At 41.4% G+C, this 18867-nt stretch overlaps 1 protein-coding gene across 1 annotated transcript in view; it reads right to left on the minus strand.

Annotated features, from left to right (window-relative positions):
* LOC135499494 (uncharacterized) overlaps nt 1-18867 on the minus strand; it is a 145434-nt gene that overhangs the window by 17391 nt on the left and 109176 nt on the right. Inside the window, exon 2 of the mRNA XM_064790267.1 lies at nt 11772-11799. The gene's annotated coding sequence lies outside the window, so the exon portion shown is untranslated. The remainder of the gene's footprint in view (nt 1-11771; nt 11800-18867) is intronic.

Raw genomic sequence — 18867 nt, forward strand, 5'->3', positions numbered from 1 at the left:
TATGTATACATTTTATCTGATGAAGCAAATAACAATTTGTTTTATTCTTGATAATCTGGCTCTTCATCTAAAATCTGTATCATCTTCCTTGTCACTCTGTTCAATTTCAGCTAGTAATTGTCCAAGTTCTACTTGTTGACCTTCATTGTAGTCAATAATTGAGCAGACGGCTATATCGCCAACTCCAAAAGCAGTGCGCACAGCATTAGCACTGATCCTCTCCCAAGACAAGCTGATCATTTCACGACCTCTCGAAGTTCGATTTGGGTACTTTCCCCTTCATCCTCGGTGTCACCCAAAACTAGGCTGCTTGAATTATAAGCAGTCAATTGTGACAATTACCCCCAAGGCAGGTTCAGTTTCATGAGATCAAAAGGAAGCGGTTCGTAGGAAAGACATTATGGGTAAATCCCCTAGCTATTGAATGACAATTGGACAACAATTCCATCTAGAAGTCATGTCCTTTTCATATTGGTATAACAGGAGACATTGTGTTTTCCTTGAAATTTTCAGCAGCCTGATACTGGTAATTCCTGAATGACTGTCCCGCTGCTGTTAGGGTAAGAATTGACAACTTCGCTGGATTTTTTTTTCTTCAAATCAGGCCTGGGTCTGTCCCTGAAGTACATGTAGTCATGACGTACCGCAGTGAAGTGTACATAATTCTCGGTATATGGTACACTGTTATTGAATTAGCGCATCAATGTCATCAAACGTATTTAGTCGTCTCCACGAATAAGGTGATGACCGCCGGCTACGTCTCCCCGGTTTTCGACGTCACGAGATTCTGTTACTGCGCAGAAATTATCTGCATGTAGGCCTAAATTTTTACGTACGGAATTTCTTTCTCGGTGGATTTAAACCCTTTCGCATGAATACATGAACATGAAATGTTCACATATTGAGAAATGATGCATGAACTGTTTGACTTAATGACAAAAACATTCTATACGGCTTCATAAATGAGTGGGCTCGTAATACATTGCTTACATTCGAGCATTGTAGTAATCTGAGGTGTCACTAGCCAGTGGTGATTAGGTCGGCCAAAAAACTAGTTCTTCAATCTCGAGTGCTTACCATGGATACAGATGGGCCTACTCTATCCCTATTGCTGCTTGTTCAAATGTCCGAGGTATTTTGTGAAGGGGTAGCTCTGACGATCATTTGAGGAAAATACCAGTTTCTTCTGTGCACTTACGCGGTGAGCAGGCCCCGCATGCTGTTCATAGCTTATCAGGATGTTGACAGCGACTGGTTCCTGTGAGATTGCACATGTTCTCAAGGTAAAATTTCGAGGGCCAAAAACTCGAACAAAAGCCGCAACGAAAGCCAATTTTATATAAAAGTTTGAAATAGTTGTCAGTTGGCTTTCTCAAGGTGATAGGTAGATGTGTATGACATTTTTTCACCATTCTTGTTAATCTTGAAGTTATAAGGCAAAAAGGTGAAATTTTTCAAATTTGCGTTAACATACAGGGTGTCAATTGCATTGTGCTGCATCAGTCTATGCATGACTGTATGCCTAGACGACGTTAAAACTTGGCTAGATGTATTCTAGAAGTGACAAGCTATTCAGAAATGTATAGGTTTGTGTGAGAGTAAGGTACTGCCAAGTCTACAGCCGCTGGAACAGGGGTATGCATGAAATGACGTCGCGTAATTTGTTAAGGCAGGAAGGCCTGGCCTCCGCACTGGCTAATGAGACCTAATAGGGTATACCTGGGAACGGAAAAAAGAGGTCGGTGACGTAATCGACGTTCACCACCTGTTCTCGAATTTGCCATGATAAAAGTCAATGATGTACTCATGATGACGTCATTAAGTCGGTCAAATGCTAAGTATCCTTGTTTCCTGAAAATACTCATCCGAGAATAATCAACCGAAAAGAGAAAAAAGTTACTCTCCAAGCGCTTCGATTGCCTTGCTCACCAGTTGCACAGAATCTCTGAACAGGGTATACACCAAAATATAAAGACAGTCACTAAGGATTTTACTTATCTCTGTGCAATTTAGCAATCTCGCAGACGCTTTTATTTAATCCTGTCATCAATTATTTAAAGGAGAGTCCTTTTTCTCCCCACATGATTTTTGTCCATGGCAAGACAGAAAGTTTTGCTCGGAAAAATATCTCAGTTGGGTTAATTTTTTTTTGCACAAGTCACGAAGGCTGATAAAACAAGCAGTCTTTAAAAAAGACTGAAGGGGTGGTTCGAATTGTGGGCAGGGCAGGGACTGAGGTTTTTGCGCATATGATGGGGGAAATCTGGGCAGGAGTTGTTGAAATGTGATGTGGTATCATCAGAGGAACCTGTCAAAGATGTTTTCATTATAAATCTATATAGGTAGCAGCGTTCAGGAGAAATTACCGACACACATACTGTATGCATTGAATTAGCTGGCCACGACCAGGAGGTCAAAATAAGCCTTTATTCATCATTATACATGTTCTAGGATGACTGGGGAAATAGACGCATGATCAATTTTAAGACAATTTAAGAGAATATACACCAATGAAGTCAATGAATGACGTTATGTATGACATCAATGTATAACAGACTACATTGTGAGGAAAAAAAATTGGAAGCCTTGAAACTTACTAATTTCATATGCCGAGTAAACGGAATTAATGACTGCAGTAGCTCCGAAAGTGTTTCTCTGCTGCAGAGCATAGTAAACGGAGGATCATTGCATCGTGCAAGAAACGCTGCGAGAGATTGGAACCCCTTTCTTTGATGCGAGCCCTTATATACCCTATGCGAGGCTTTTCTGTCTTGATACCGCCCCACTCCGACTGCGAGCACGGGGTGATTCCCTTTTTGCGTTCTACGTCATCAACCACGCGGTTTTTTCTTATGCAGAAGTTCATTCATATTCGCTCGTAAAACACATATAGTACCGCATCTACTTGGCAAAAAATACAATTTGAGCTTACGGGATGTGATTTTATTGACGAACTGCATACATTATACACACAAAAACTTCACCCAAAGCTGCTGTGCCGGTGATTATTATAGTATAGACTGCTCCTTCATGATTATCTGGTCTGGAACGAGTTGCCACGTTGGAACGGGAAATACATCGTCTCCAATGTTGGGTGGAAGGGGCAGGTTGTCCTTCTTTGGCCCGCGGCTTCATAAAACGTGCCTATAACTGCCAACGAGGTATCAGGCCTAATAAATGGACGAGTCCACTTGATGGGGAGAAGGGGCAACAGGTTTGACTGTGACATATCCCCTCCTTAAAGCAAATTTTGGTTCACATCAAATACTTTATTAATATTTGATATTTATTCTCCAACAAAAGAAGCTGTGCACAGTAAAAGTTGTTATATTTTTTCAGCCATAACAGTTAACGTGTCAGGCTCTGGACTGACTGTAGTCGACTCGACCTAACACGAACAAACACGGAGGCAAGCTGACCTTTCAGGTGCCATTTAATACACAACAAAAGAACAACGGTTAGGTATAGAATTAGGAATCACAACCATGACATCTCCCTTTCTTTAAAGTCCATGACCTAAACATAGATCCCCAAGCAAAAGTATAGTTTCAAACAACATTGACAGATGCAATAACCTGATCGAAAACTGTCCAGTCCTGAGTCTTTCATTGTCATTGTCTTTAACTACATCCATTAAAACAAATCAACCTTTGTTTAGCACAACTACACATTAACGCAACTAACGATATTATTGTAGTAGTAACAAACTGGAACACAGTGCCACCTGTATATACGCATTAAAAAAAATAGCACTAACTAATAAACCTGAAACACTAACTGAATTCCTTAGTAAGTCACACCCGGACAACATGCGCGCGGTGGTTGTCCCAACTTGAACTTCACAACACATAGTCACGATAGCGAGCAGGTAGACGAACCTGTCTTCCGCTTACGGTACAACTGGGCAAGCGGTGCGGTGTTACACTAGAGGCTCCCTCTGCGCTCGGACAAATATGCGCTGGCTGATCGCCCGGATCAGAATTGTTATTGTCCACAATCGGCTCTAAGTCATCATCGTCTCCGGATTCCTGAATTACTGGAGCAGGTTCTGCAGTCTTCCTGAGATGTCTCCTATTTCGCCTTTATTGACGACCATCTGCGGTTGCGACGACATAAGACCTAGGGGTCGTATGTTTCTCTAGAACTACCGCCGACCTCCACACTTTGTCGTTTGAGCCACGGACACGTTCCGAATCATTTGGTGAGAGTTCTGGAAGCGGTTTTGCTCGGTTGTCATAGAACACTTTCTGCTTGTCCTGACGTTTCTGCAATTGTTCCCGTGCATCCACTACCACCTTTGGCTTAAGCAGTTCCTATGTAGCTGGTACTTTGGTGCGCAACCGCCTACTCATGAGCAACTATGCAGGGGAGTACCCCATACCTGATACTGGAGTACTCCTATAAGGGCTATGTATGGATCCTCACGACCCTCCTCGATGGCCTTCTTAATCAATGTCTTGACAGTTCCGACAGTCCTCTCCACCATGCCGTTAGATTGAGGGTAACCCGGACTACTTGTCACAATTTCAAACCCCCACTCCTTGGCAAATTGCTTACACTTGAAACTGTTGAAAGGCATATTATCAGCGACTAGTGTTTTAGGAATCCCATGGCGAGCGAAGGCAGACTTCATTGAAGTTATAACCGTCCCGGCTGTTTTGTCCTTGAGAAGACTGATTTCGGGATATTTTGAAAAGTAATCCACGATCACCAAGTAATCCACCGATCCTACTGTAAAGATATCAGACGCTAACGTTTCCCACGGACGCTATGGTATTGCATGGGGTTGCAATAGCTCACGTTGGTTTTTCTTACAAAACTTGGCACAAATTGAGCCTTTGGCTACAAGATCCTCAATGTCCTTCGTCATTCCTGGCCTGTACAGCACAGGCCTAGCTCTTTTTTGCACTTTTCCCCTCCTAGGTGTCCTTCGTGAATGAGGACCAACATGTCCTTTCTAAGCACAGTTGGCACTAAGAGTCTCTCGCTATGAAACAACAACCCATCGGTTTCGTAAATCTCATGACGGACACGCCAATAGCGACGCAGCATGATCGGTACTGACGACTTGTGATCTGGCCAGCCCTTCCGCACCATTTCCGATAGGGACTTGAGCTCCTCGTCTTCCTTGGTCACTTTCTGAAATTGTTCCTTCTTCTCCGCCGATATGGGCAGGTTTCTAACTAAGGCCTCCTAGTGATGCATCTGATTGTATGGTGGCGGGCTTCTTAACGTCAAAGAATGCCAGCACCGGCTTTCTCGTGAGGGCAGCTTTCAAGTCATGAAGCGCCTTGTCCTGTTCCGGTCCCCAAACCCAACACGTCTCCTTTCTGAGGAGTACCCTTAACTGTTCTGTGATTGACGACATTATTTGGAATATACGCGGACAAATAAGTGACCATCCCTAACAGCCTTTGCAGATCCTTGCAGATCCTTGCGATTTTCTGGCTTCGGCCTTTGAACTATAGCCTCTATTTTCTTGTCATCCGGCTTAAGGCCATGTTCTGTGACAATGTTACCAACGTATTTGGCTTCACTTTGTCGTAGCTGAATCTTCTGCACATTGAACCTCACATGACTTTCCACAGCTCGCTCCATCACTTTCCTCAAGACAACATCATGATCATCGTCGTTGTCACCGCCAATAATGAGGTCATCAAAGATAACCTCCACCACATCAATGTCCCAAAACACCTTTTCCAGGATTTTCTGGAAAACTTCCGGCGCTGAGGATATGCCAAATGGCAGTCGTTTGAAACGAAATCTTCCAAACGGGATGTTAAATGTGCACAGTAACGAACTCTCCGCATCCAACTCTATGTGCCAAAATCCATCCTTAAGATCCAAGATGGAAAAAAACTGTTTTTCCAGTGAACTTGTTTGTTATGTCCTGCAGTGTTGGAATCATCTGGTGTTCGCGCTTTACTGCCTTATTGAGCCTTTTTGGATCCAAGCACAGACGTAGGCTCCCATTAGACTTTTCCACGACAACTAAACTATTTACCCACTCCGTTGGCTGGTCCACTCGTTCAATGATATCATCTTTTTCCAGTTGCTCAAGAGTTTCTTTCAGTTTCTCGCGAAGACTAAACGGAACGCGACGTGGTGCATCAATGTGCGGCGGGCACGATTTGTCAATTACAATGTGGTGCTTCCCTGGCAGGTGCCCTCGACCTGAGAAAGCACCCGGGTATTCCTTGACTAAATCCTCCTTCGTTAACAGTTTCGATACCGACGCAACACGTTTCACCAGGCTTAACGATCGACAGGCCGATAATCATAATATGGGTGGCGATTTCGTATCAACCACGTAGAACAGCAGTGTCTGACGCTGGGCTGTCGGTTTGCCCCAACAGGTAAGGAAAAACTTTACCTTCCGGACGAATCTTCGAATCACCATAGGCTGTAAGCACAGTTGACGTGCCGTCCAACTGTGGTCTGTCACGCAATTTATTGTAAAATGACAAGGGGAGGATATTTGCCTGAGCACCTGTGTCCAATTTAAAGTTAATCTTGTTTTTGGTATTTATTACATGTACATCCAAACTACACATCCACGTGTCATCCTTATCGGTCTGCACCATATGTGCACCAAGCTCACCCACGAAGAGTTCTTCGAATTCCTCGACGGCGGAACTGCAACTGCGGCCACCTGTGGTGCCACTGGTTTTGGATTGGGACAACATTTCCCAAAGTGATTATATGAGTGGCATCGGTAGCACTCCTTACCATATGCTGGGCACGACCTTGGAGCATGGTTGCTGCCACATTTGGTACAGACAAATTTACGAGGGGCCCTATTACTGCTAGCTTCTTTTGGTTTCGATTGAAGTGCATGTGCAGACTCGTGCTCAGAAGCTGATTTACCAGCAAATGCCTTCACTTGTTTCTGGCTGGCTTCGGCAGCCCTGCATGTATCTAATGCCGACTGCAAGGTTAAAACTGGGCTGGACTGGCGCAGCAAACGCTCTCTTAAACGGTTGTCCAGTATGCCAAATACCAGTCTGTCCCTTATCATGCTCTCATTTTGATCGCCAAACTCACAACTTCTAGCAAGTGTCCTTAACTCCGTCACAAACTGATCGATGGTGGCGCCATCTGTCTGAACACAGTTCCAAAACTTATACCGTTCAAAAATCGTATTTTTCCTTTGGTTACAGTGTTCGCCAAACTTTTTAACTATTACCTCATATTCCGTCTTATCTTCGTCCGTTCCGTAGACGAAGTTATTGTACATTTCAAGGAGTTCTTCACCGAGACAGTGCAGCAGCGTAGCTATTTTGATCGGGTCCCCTTTTGCATTGATGCCGATCGCCACCAAATACAACTCAAGCCTTTGTTTTCACCGGCGCCAGTTCTCGCCGAGGGTTCCTTCTAGTTGCAGGGGTTCGGGAGCTTTTAGTTGCTCCATTCTGACACCATGTCAGGCTCTGGACTGACTGTGGTCGACTCGACTTCAGTCGTAAAAAAGACGGAGGCAAGCTGACCTTTCAGGTGCCATTTAATACACAACAAAAGAAAAACGGTTAGGTATAGAATTAGGAATCACAACGATGACATAACTCGCCGGAATAAGCTGTTAATGAAAGTCCAAGAAACCGGTCAAATGGTTAACTGAACGCGAACACTTCAGGAGTCTTCTTCTTGTTATCAGAGGTTGCTGAATATTGACCTGCCACTATTGACGTCACAAAGATAGCATCTTCGCCTCGTGGAGCCAATGACACGCGCGCTATCGGTTGAATGATCTCGTCTCGACATCTCAGACCCGTGAGGTTCCCATTCACAATAACACAAACGCTGCGATGTTGAGAAGTAATGCCACCCCTAATCATCACGGATCCCCCGCCATGTCGACCATGTTCAACTAGGCAACAATCTACGTAACGTTCATTTCTGCATCGGTACACCCATATTCGGCCGTCACTGCGAGACAACTGGAACCTTGATTCATCTGTGAACACAACGAATCGCCACAATCGAAACTGTGTTCGCAACTTAATTTTGTCTTTAAATTCAGTTTCCTAAAATCAAAACTGAACCTCAGCGAATTGTCCGACTTCCTAACCAGAACAATGAACGCATTGTAGGCAGGGTTTGAAGATTCAATAACGCCCAAACGTCTCATATCATTCACTTCATTCTATATCATCATCAGGAAAACTGGCTTCAAGAGATATTCAATCCATAGTTGGGTTGTCTTGCTCTCCGTCGACAAAGTTTCTAGTGTAAAACATGAAATCATTCCTGTTATTCTGCTTAGCTTATGCATACCTGCCATCTATAATTTTTGGATTACATCGTAGTGCCACCTACATTTAATTGCCATAACAATGTACAACATGCATCAAAATGATTGCATCATGCTGAGTTTATCTAAAGCCAAGAATACCATGTATACCGGTTGCTTATTTCTCATTGGGTGATTGAGCGACAAAGTAGTAATTGTTGACAAACTTACCTCATCCTTTTCGTTAGTATTTTGTATCATATCTATGAATCATATCTATGGAACACATATTTTAAGACTATAAAGCATCATAAATACAATCATTTCAGAGTATCACGGTAAATGTTTAACCAAAAGTGTAATTTCTACCACAAAAACCAGGTATATACTTACGCCTTTTGGTAAATAGAGACAAAAAAGTAAATTACTTAATTACGTAATGGCGGCACCGAATTCAGTATGTGTGAATCTCATCACCTAATATTTTATGGGCTTATTGTGTTCGTTGACCACGAAAACATAGGTATAGACACCAAATTTGTTATGATATCATGCATATTAATTAAGTTATAGCCAATAAACTGACTTTCGGTAATGGCGGACCTAATTTGCATATGCAGCATTTGGTAGTCACATGACATCATATTTTATGGGCTTATTGTGTTCATTGACCATGAAAACAGAAGTATAGTCACCAAATTAGTTGTGATATCATGCATATTAATTAAGTTATAGCCAATAAAATGAATTACGGTAATGGCGGACTTAATTTGCATATTTTGGAAAAGCCTCAAGGGTGCCCGCGGGGCATCACGATGTTTCTGGTTCTACACATCTCAAAGATATAGAAACTGCAAAAAAAACGGGACGCAACTGCAAGGTTCACATCAAAATCGGCCTTTCACTGCCGGACTATTCCGTTTACCCCCGGATAAGGCTTCACGTGAACGGGCTCATCATCAGTCAGATCAAATATGTGCTCGACAAGATCAGTTGCCCCGGGTACACCAGTGAATATTTCCTAGAATTCTTCCAATATTTCACAAACTTCGCGCCTTTGTTCTGCTGATAACCCATCATACACCCTGAGTTTTTTGTAACTTTCTTTCGCCTTCACCAGCCTAAGATCTACAAATGATTTAATACCACCCTCGTCAATGTCGCTATCAGACTCAATCACAGTTATGCCTGCCGTATGTTTAGGGTCACTATCTACCAACACGAAACCTGCAACACCGTTTGTACAACAATGATATTTCTTATCAGCAGATTAATATGGCCCACGTTATGGTTACGATTCACTTCGACTCGACTTCACTTCTGACCCACCTTGCCTACAACAAGAAATAGTCCCTTCCATTGCATCAGGTGTTTATTCCGGTCAGTCAGGAACAAGACCAGATCCTTATCACCTACATCTAGATTACACGTGGGCGTTAGTAGTGTTTTGCTCTAGCTTGTGAACATTGGATGGTATGGAGAAGTAGAGAGAGATTTGATCGGCAACAACCCGTTTACCTCAGCCATAATATCTGACATGGACTGTGAACCTTGATCAGTCAAAAATTTCTAACGGAAAACCTAAACGTTTAAACATACTATAGACCCTCTGAAACCCTTTCAGTCTCGATGCTGGGGAAGGGGAGCCTCTGGGAACCTCGTTGCATAATCCATCAGAGTTAAAATGCACCGGTTTCAATACTCATTAGGCGGGTGAATCGGTCCGACTAAGTCAGCACCGACCGTACCAAACGCTTCTGAAATCCCTGGCATCGACTGGAGTGGAACTTTTTGAACCCTGCCTTTGGGAAAAGTCTTGACAAACATCACGAGATTGACAAAATCTGGTAACATTACCGGTCATACCAGGCCAAAAGAAACAGTTTCCAATACGGTCAATAGTTCCGCGAATAGCAAAGTGACCGGCTATCATCCTTGAGTCGTATGCAACATGCACCACTTTGACTTTCAGCTTACTTGGAACTACCAACTGAAAACCTTTCCCAATTTCATACCGTTCATGGTAACGCCCCCTAACATTATCTTTCTTCCCCGCCCTGGCTTTCTCAAACAATTTGATCAGCGATGCGTCATCTTTTTGTTCTTTCCGAAACTCATCACACTATCACGAATTCCCAATTGATCAGTAGGCCTATCCCTTGATCTAACTTACCAACAGAATTGCCCCTTTCAAGTTCATACTTACTATCACAAGACGGCACCTCCATCGTGTCAACAACCGGATAAGCGACCGGTGGGTCTACACGTACACTTAATTCTGTAATACCATGGTGTACAAACGAACATGTTATACTAGCGTAGCTATTGCTATACTGCACTTCCGATTAAGCTTCATAATCGGCAGGTAGGTAAAATAGATACTTTCCAACTTTACCGTACGTGATTTCTACGCAGTTCTGAGTTCAGAAATTTGCTAACACGTGATGATTTTGAGGTCCCTTGAACTAAACATGTGGCGGTTCTGTACAATAACAATGCTACTTTGTTAAGTTTGCATAAAATGTGAGGTCAAATGCTATTTATGTATGTGTAAAGTTTCGAGGATTTGGCAACTCCAAGTTGGCTACTATCTTCTCTGAAAAAAGCGTTGTCTATTTTGACATGCGCTATACTACAATCCACGGTAGTTCCGAAGCTGCCAGGCTTAAGATGGCAGCACTGGTTCTCGGTCGGAAATGCGAAAACCATTTCTATCCGATAACAAGAAAGAACAACCATTCCCGCCGGTGAAAATGTTCTCGGAACGGGGAAGAGACTGTTGTTTGCTCGCACGGAAAAACAATCGGATATTCACGATAATTTTCGCATATTTTAAGTTTTTTGCTTTTACTATATTAGGTCAGCTACACTTTGGGTGCAATGGATTTGCCTCGTCCCATCCATTTAGGATAGTGGTGAGATATTGTGTGGTTTGAACTATATCGGCGGCCGACGATCACAACGATTACAATAGTGAGGTAGTTCTGGTGAAGAGAACGCTGCAGTCAGAATCAGATTCAATAAGTTGAGGCTCATGAGCACGCATGAACTGAAAGGTGGTTGTATTCCTAGATAGCTTAATGTAACTTGTGAGCATATCGAAAACAAGGATGTTTGTATATAATCATTCTGCTTGTTATTTATTCACATGTATGTTAACTCATAATAGTACACACCAGCTACGTTTTATTCCAATGAAACAGAATACAATGCATAAATACAAGATGCAATACGGTTCATCATGCCGCAGCGGTATATTTCGAGCCTTCTGAATCGGTGTCGGAAAATATCCTTGGAGTTTCGTTACAATAACGTTCATTGGCTGGTCATTCAGTTCCTACTAACTAGATTCCTGGACAGTCGTGTAACTCCGTTGTTACGTCACTGCCAACACAAACCGCCATTTTGGACCCGCCACTCCAGTATTCGTGGAGTAGATCACAAGTGCGTGTAGATACAATTGAGATGCTGCCGAAGTTTGTTATGTTTTTGACTTGATATTTAAGTCTACACCAATAAAAAACAACAATTTTTTACTCACCGATTTGAAGCGGAATGCTCTGTGTTATCTGTAAAATAAGACAATTTTATCGTTGCGCGGAGTACAGATAGCATGAAAAAATTACGGTTAGAAGTAACCCTGCTCTCGTCATCACTAGATAATGTTACTTTTTCTGCAGTAGATTACGCAGCGACTAGTCTTTATCAATTCTTGGCAGCAGTGATACTTTGATATTATTACCCAAGAAGTTAGGTTTCCGAAGGAATCACCGCATCTGAATCCAATTTCACTACCGGAGTGTATCATGGAAAGGGAGAGAGGTTCACTCTGATGAAACTGAGTGCCTGGGCAGGAAGATGATTTTCAGAAATGCACATCCCGTCGAAAAAAAAGGCGGTTTCGGGTAATGAACAAGCCATTGTGTTGTAGATTGTTATCAGGGAGAGTTTTCTAATTCTGCAATTCGAAATCATTTGGGCGTTATTTTCTCCTGTGCAGTGCTTTTTTTAGATCGATTCAGCTCTTCATGATTACCGCGATTAATATGTTATTGTTATGCACTTGCTGTTGTTTTGAACATGTTACATTCATGAAGGCCGATACGGGTTGGTTTCCTCTGCATGCGATCGTAATAATTCAGGCGTTCCGGTTGTGTTATTTTATGCCCAACTGCACACCTAACCTGACTAAACAGAGGACTCTCTTTTGACCTGGCGATCACGCATACACTGGTAACCGCCAAAATCGAGGAAAGTGGACATACTTCCGAGATTTTTCTGGATTGTCCGTGAAAATCTGAAATACCCGTGATTTACCCGTGATTTTCCTGATTTTACTGCACAGGGCCATCAGAGGAACAAAGGAATTGCTAATGTGGCATAAACATTTAAGTGATTAGGCATTAATATTGCCAAACTCTTGAGTCATGCTAGAATGCTCTCAATTGGATAATGGGAAAAACTGCTATGGTGAACGAAGGGGCTTATTGGCATAGAACTATAGGCCTTTGCCATAGAATACACAGACACTAAAATAAATATAGCATAATTAATTAAATTAAAAATAATTTTCACGGACAATATAATTGTCTGTCGTCAGCAATTCAGTGTATGGCAAGATTTGTGAGAATTCTTTTGGCAGGAATTGCATGAAAAGTAACATCGGTTTGTTCTAAGAGACAATTTGTATTTTGGTTGTCCCAGACTGCAATTAGGAACTGCACAAATAACAATAATCAATAGTTCAATTGGCATTTTTCTTTCATTTGCCCTGATAAATTGGTTTTTTACATGTTCAATTATCCTGATCAATATGCCCAGTAAGGACCAAAAAAATACTGTCCACTTAATAGCTTCCCTTTGATTAGCAGTTCATTGGTGCCTCTGATGGCCCTGTGCAGTGGAGATCATATTATTCTAGATGGTTTCCTTTTTTAGAAAATTCACGGGTAAATCACGGGTATTTCAGATATTTCACGGACAATCCAGAAAAATCACGGAAGAATGTGTCCTTTCCTAGATTTTTGTGGTAATTACCAGTGATAGCCTGTGCAACTCAAACATAATCGCGTTGACTGGAAACGTTCCCTTTCCACGACATTCGGACCATTCGCGATATCGCCATCATATATCGAATATTCTTTTTATCATACCTCATTAGTATGACCAATCTCGAAGCGCCATTCGCAGCCACGTGCCGGGCGATAACATTTACTATTCTATGGCTATTTCGCTATTTCGCTGATGACGTCATCGATATGACGCAATATTGTAAATGGCGGCCACGAGTAAGCAGAAAATCAGCGATGAAAAACGACAGTTCCAAGGCGTTTTGCACATTACGCCCGGTGTAATGTTGTATATAGACATGTATAAAGTACTCTTGGCAACAGCCAATAGGAACACCCTGTGCCATACATGCCAGGCTGTGACAGATAACCAGCCAAGAGGTACCAAAGGATAGATTTGTAGTGAGGGGGATTAGCCTTGGCTCTGGTCGAGTATAGACTACAGCAATTAAAAGAAGCAAGATGAATGAAAGAATATAAAGTAACATACCGTCGTCACTGAGTTTGAACCTGGAGGGCGAAAGCCCGTACATTACAGTAATACGGGCGGTAATAACTAGCGAAGTATAATGCAAGACAGGGACATTGTGTCTTGTCGCTTTGCAATCTTATTATATTATTGTAATTAAAAAAGTTATTCGGTACAATGACATAAATATTGTGCCGGTGAATTTTTTTACAGGGCAAATTATTTTGACTCTACTATGATTTGACGTGAAATATCTAGTTAGTAATCTTCCTAAAACGCGAACAATTATAATCAATCAAAAATGGCGTTTGCTGTTTTGCTTTTAGCTTGACTCTGACCAACTACACTCCATTTAAGAAGTTGAAAAAGTTGGCCCAGATATGACGAAGGTACGGTTTTAGACCATGATAAACTGCTAAACTGTGGAATCGGGAATAATTGCCAACTGGCAAAGTGAGGATGCAATCATTCCCGATTTCACATTTTAGCAGTCTCCCATTGTCTAAAACCGTACCATCGTCATATCCAGGCCAACTTGTTCAACTTCTTATGTGTCGTATTGGCCGACTCTTGGGGCAAAACTATGAATGTGTAGGTTACTAGTACTAGTATCAAAGTCAGACAGTTTCTCTAGTTAGCTCTAGCAAGGTTCGTGCCGTTTCCCAAAATGAGTATGATATTTCTTCGAGGGAAAGCATTATTCCTTCGAGTTGTTCGTGTTGGCAAAGTACATATCGCCACTTTGCCTGTAGTCAATAGCACTAACCCATGCCGAGAACAATATCACTGTCTCATTGCAAACGTGCCTTGAAAAATACGTTGGTAATCATAAAACAAATGTAATGAAGGTAACCCAATATTGACTGTTTCCACATGAGAGGAATTAACTTTAATTAGTACTGCTGCGACTGGTATGAATCAGAAAGCAATACCACCGATCTTCGCTCCGTCCAGTATAAATTTCGGCGGATATGTCCAACTGCTGCGGGGATAGCTTCTTTTAATGTACAGAACAGATGGAATTGAACACGCTTTTGTCGCTGGGTTCTGTGTCGACCAACGTTATTTAATTGTGTTTTATTGATGCATGTTTTACGTCTTTTAAAGAGCACTTAAATTATAGGCTTTAGCCTAGTTGTTGCTCCTACTTTGCCATGTTTGCAGTATCTGTATATGTTTTATGTATTTATGTAGATACATTAGTTCCTCGCATACTTCGTCGTCTGACCCAGGCCTCATTTGAAAAATTGTCTAAACCCAGCGAAGTTGGCAATTTTTACTCTAGAAATAGCGGGTTCAAGAGACGGGGCATAAATCACCCTCCGACTGGGATTATAGCCGAAATTTGATCATAATTGGCCTAACTTTTCCCGCACAATAGTAGCAGGATAATGATGACTCAATAGTACCGATAATTGACTGAGACTTGTGTGAAGCGATTTTGATAACTTGTTTCATGTGAAGTATTGGGGAATGTGAAATTATCGTTCTTGTGTTCAGTAGTTGCTGTTCCTGAGCCATTGTACATGTGCAGACCTTCCAGAAAGTAAATGTCCACAGTTTTAAAAAATATCACAGAGATAAAATAAGATTTGTGAATGCGGTTTTCAGCAGAGTATGGTATATTTAGTTGGTCATACATCTGTTGTATTTGGATGCACCTAATTCCATCCCTTCATTATGTAACAAACATTTCAAAAAAGGTCCGAAACTCACTTATTTATTTCATGTGCCTTTTCCAAAATTCACATGAGCCTATAAACTGTGCTTTGTGACCATCATTTTTTGGCACTTGCAATTCCATAGAGTGTGTTCGATATTCATGACAAATGCACATTTTTGCTTAGTATTTTTATGTTATTTTTTTTTAATCTCTTCAATAACCTTTGATAATGACCCCCAGTCCTTCAAGTATGAGCTGAGTTGGCCATAGAGACCCTGACTGACTGCATTGCTGACTATGAGGGGTATTCTCAAAGGTCACTAGCTGTCTAAAAAAACAGTCACCTGTAGCGAGCTAAAACTAATCTTCAAAATGAAAGAATTTAGCAGGAATTTTCTATTAATGAAAGCAAAAAAACCCTTTGTTTTTCATATTTCACCCATACATTGTGAAAAAGAACGAAAATAAAATAAAATAAAACAGTTACTTTTTGGAGATTTTTAAAATTGCCTTTGACATAAAGAAGAGACAGGATTAGCTGGGTCCAAATACAACAGGTACATGACCAACTAGATATACCATTCTCTGCCGAAAACCGCATTCAATTATCTTATTCTATCTCTGTGATATTTAAAAAGACATGTTGTAATTTACTTTCTGGAATGACTGTACATGTATGGCCACGATGACAGATGATGAAGATGGCGACAGTGGTACTGCTGACATCGATTTGTTCTCCAATCGTCATGAATGGAGGATTACTCATAATGCATTTCCTACGAACCACTTTGCTCCTTTTGATATCATGAAAATGGTCATGCCTGAGGACATCGTTCATGGGACTAATTGTCAAAATAATTGACTGGTTATAATTCAAGCAGCCAATAGTTTTGGGTGAAAATATGAACAATTTTGATATCACAAAACCTCATAGTTGCACTGTTCCTGAAGGAAATGTGTAATTATTTGTTCACCATCTTGAGAATGGTGAACAAATGCAAATTCTCAATAATTCTCCTAAGTTGGGAGGTTTGAATGTCAGTAAGTTGTTTCACTAAGATTTATGACTTGGGCCATAGTGCCATCCATGCAAGTTTCATAAAATTCGCCCTCTGGCCGTTTTCATGAAATAACAATCCAAGGGATGGTTCCTTAAGCACCCTGCCCCTTTTGTTATAGGCTGATTTTCCTTCACTGTCACAAAAAGTTTGTCGAATTAAATTGGCATTTATGGGGACCATCCGTCTGAAGAGGGTCAATATATGAATTACTTCATAGATAAAACACCGTCACCACGTCAAGCTATAATACGGCATGACAATGACCCGCTGACCTTCGACCAGGACTGGCGTCAGGGCCCAGTAACTTCATAACTTTATGCCATACAACAAACAAATTTGATTCACAAAAAAATTCCAATTTCAATAAAACTGCGGACAACAAGTAAAATGTCAATAAATGAAATAATCTAACCTTTAGAAAATAAAATCTAAAAAACGAAAAAAAAACACGCCAGAATCTTCCTGTTCTTGCGTTGCCAGCACAAATTTAATGATAAATGAAAAGAAGTTGACAGAGTATGTACTGGTTTGGCCTATAAGTTGGGCCTCTTGTAACAAATGTGTCCAACGCAGTGAACCGCGAGCGGTGCGTTACGTCAGGTAGTTCCGCGTGGGCAGTAATTCTATGCCTAGGAAAGGGTAGTTGATAAAGTATGGAATTAGTGAAACCTTGGAAACACTGATAAACCTTGGAATATTCAATGTAAACCATGGAATCACTGTGCAAATAGCGCGGGAAATCGGGTGCGTTCCTTCCACGATTTATACCCTCCCAACTGACAGTCTCGTCCCAGCTGACTTTATTGATAGCAATTTGCCAGTTAGTTCAGAAGCCAACATTTTTAATGTGGAGGATGACGTCATCAATTGGCAATGCGCTGTGGTCGTTAAAATATTTTATTTCTCTTCAATGGAAGCAAAAATTAGTTTTTATGATTGTTTTGTATTCCATAGACGATAAAGTATTATGCTCGGTACTAGATGCACGAGATCATAGGACAAACACACACGTGAATAAAAAAAACCGCTTAGAACTGGTGACGTCACAAAGATCTCTGCATCCCTCGATGCGTACTGGAAGATGTAAGAAATCGCTCACGGCGAAGGAAATTTTCATCCGCAAACTTCGGTAATAAACATACATGACTAGGCTTCTTTTATTCATCGTTTGTTATAAAATATCAGTCAATCATAGACAATTAGGCCTAGACATAGTCGTCAACCTTATCCATGCATAATGCATGACAGGCCCCCAATTTTCTCTGTATCACCCTGTATGAACAGACCGATCCGTAGTTCAAATAGGCCCCGCGTGGTGGTGGCGTATTTATAAGAGGAGCGCTATTGGTCCATATTATGGGTGTGTGGTGGGCGTGTCTTCCCATATTTGGGAGATCAGTACTGTACACTGGAGGCGAGGTACAACTGGGTTGTTCTAAAATATAGACTATTGAATCGGATATGCGACAGATTTCTAAATTACCATAAAATTCCAATCTGATCATGTAAGAATAAGCTCCAAATGTTGATTCGTAACCACGTTAGGTTCGAATGGCATTATTTCACGTTTTTATGCATTTTTAGGACTGATTCCAAGGTTTATCACTGGTTCCAAGGTTTCACTGATTCCAAGCTTTATCAACTACCCTAGGAAAGACCCTATTATATATTACGCTGCAGGTTGAATTGACAAGTTAGCTGTTTGATAAGACCTTATGTCAACCCAATAGCTGCAATGTACTGTCACTTTAATTAAATTTGACAAACTTTCTTGGACACACTGTACAGCAATGTATAAGACATTGTTAAGATCGCTAACAGTTGATAATAAAACGAAAATCTTTTCACATGTTACTGGTAACCAGAGAGGATGGGTCAGAGAACGGAGACGCTGATGAATTGGTTTCTAGCAAATACTGCTACCATTCGTAGATGAGGAACCGTTTTTGTTGATCCTCGACCAGTACCCACCGCATAGGAATCGGGAATTTCGAAACATGCCTGAAGAGGTAGGAGGTCATCTCGATTTCATTCCAGGAAAGGGTACAAGCCTGCTCCAACTTTTAGAAATTAGCATCTGGAAAGCCTGGAAAGTGGGTCACATCGGGGATGATGGGGAATGTCCCCAAATCGAACTTCGAAAAGTCGTGCGAATGATCAACATGTCTTCGGAGAGGATCAGCGCTGATAATGTGCGCACTGCTTTTGGAGATAGCCACATCCCCATGCATTATTGACGACAATGTCGGTCAACAAGTAGAACCTGGACAATTAGTTGAAATTGAACAAAGTGACAAGGAAGATGATTTAGAGTTTTTTTATGAAGAGCTATGATATCAAGAATATAAAAAAAATTTTGTTTCTTCTCTCTCGAT

Source organism: Lineus longissimus, chromosome 15 (assembly GCF_910592395.1).
Source record: "Lineus longissimus chromosome 15, tnLinLong1.2, whole genome shotgun sequence".
NCBI classification, from domain to species: domain Eukaryota; kingdom Metazoa; phylum Nemertea; class Pilidiophora; order Heteronemertea; family Lineidae; genus Lineus; species Lineus longissimus.